Source organism: Aptenodytes patagonicus, chromosome 13 (genome assembly GCF_965638725.1).
Source record: "Aptenodytes patagonicus chromosome 13, bAptPat1.pri.cur, whole genome shotgun sequence".
In the NCBI taxonomy this organism is placed as follows: Eukaryota; Metazoa; Chordata; class Aves; order Sphenisciformes; family Spheniscidae; genus Aptenodytes; species Aptenodytes patagonicus.
Window position 1 is genome coordinate 18,769,661 of NC_134961.1, and position 1,568 is coordinate 18,771,228.

General features: G+C 34.7%; 1 protein-coding gene across 26 annotated transcripts in view; it reads right to left on the bottom strand.

The window, feature by feature from the left end:
• Nucleotides 1-212: 212 nt before the first annotated feature.
• RBFOX1 (RNA binding fox-1 homolog 1) overlaps nt 213-1,568 on the bottom strand; it is a 1,372,937-nt gene continuing 1,371,581 nt past the window's right edge. For all 26 annotated transcript variants that reach the window (XM_076351295.1, XM_076351294.1, XM_076351293.1 and 23 more), the window contains one exon: nt 213-1,568. This exon is cut by the window's right edge. The gene's annotated coding sequence lies outside the window, so the exon portion shown is untranslated.

The following is a 1,568-nucleotide window of genomic DNA, read 5'->3' on the forward strand; positions in this document are numbered from 1 at the left end:
GCACAGGGCAGGCACTAACCTCATCAGGCTCCTCTGCCCAGCCAGGCTCCCAAACACCGCTTCCAGGCAGTAAAAAAGCTGTGAACCTTGTCAATAGTACATCTCTTTGTAAGTATATTGTGTACAGTATAGATGGTGCAACTGCAGACAGCTCTTCAACCAACACAGTAAAAAAGAAAAGCAAAATGACTTTGAACACCAACGTATTTTTACCTTTTCAGACTAAGCTTTTATTTTGATATTACAAACCATTTTTCTTTATTCACAAATCACGGTTGTGATATAAACACTAATTTCTAAAGACAGATATACACATTTTCTGGGTTTGTAAGGTGTTTTTTTAAATCTTTTTAGAAGTCACTATATTCCACATATGGTAGTAATAATTTTTTTCATAAGTCATATTATCAGTAGTTATTTATATAAGTGAAAACATTCCCAATATATATTGTAAAAAAATTTCAAATGCTTTTCTTACATAACTATTTCAGACATACATTTTAAAATTACTATGAGGAGTACTGTAGGAGCTTTATAAACAAAATATTTTGTAATATGGGCTGCACCCTCAACCTTTCAAGATTATTTTAATAGACTAAAACGCCATATAATCATTTGGAGAGTGGGAGTTGTAAAGCCATCTCATGAAAATTAAAATTGCAAATAAATTCTGTTATTCCCCACGTTAGACATTTTGTGTGTGCAATTCCAAAAAAGATGTATCATCCACACTTTGAATTGGAAGCCTAACATTTGGTAAACATTTTTTCAAGTTGCTTTTATCATGGTGTTTAAATGAAATATACTTTTTTTTTTTTAAAATAGGAGGCTTGTCTCGTATATCTTATATAATAAATGTGGGGATTGAACTCTCAATAAATTTCAGTTCATTCCCTCACCAGTATAAATATATGTTACTGCCCCATTTTTCATTGATTAATATAGTCTCTTTCTCTCTCTGTTTCAATTTTAAAGATAATTTATTTTTCATTCTTAGATATAAATGCTACAGAAACTTTGTTTTCAAATCTTGTGAAACTTTATTGATGGTTATTGTTCAACTGATCATACTGCATGCACATACGATGACAAAGAGAAAGCCTGATCACAAACACTTTTTTTAAAGCAGAGTTGTTATAGCAAGTTGGCAGGTTCACAGCGGTGAGTTGATAATTTACTAAGGTGCTTGCCAGTAGGCACGCACATTACACATGAGGATATAACTATCTGCAGCAAAACTGTAGCGAGACAGTTTTCTGCTTTATTTATTTAAATACAAAAACAAGAAGACCCGTGACAAACACCCCAACTTAGGTTAACTTGTAAACAGGACAACATGGAAAGAGTCCAAACATATGCACAGACAAACTGCAATTTTTCAACTATGCTTGAAACCGCCACCTGGGCATCTGCTCGGCTGCACCTGTCCGTGACCCAGACAAGCAGCCTTCTCCAGTCAGTGCTCCATCGGAAGAAGGTCCCTGTTTTGTCCCAGTTGAAAAGTTGTCTTGGGCCCGATATTTAGCAAAATGGCCTTGGTTTGAAAATCAAATAGGGGCAAGTTGTCA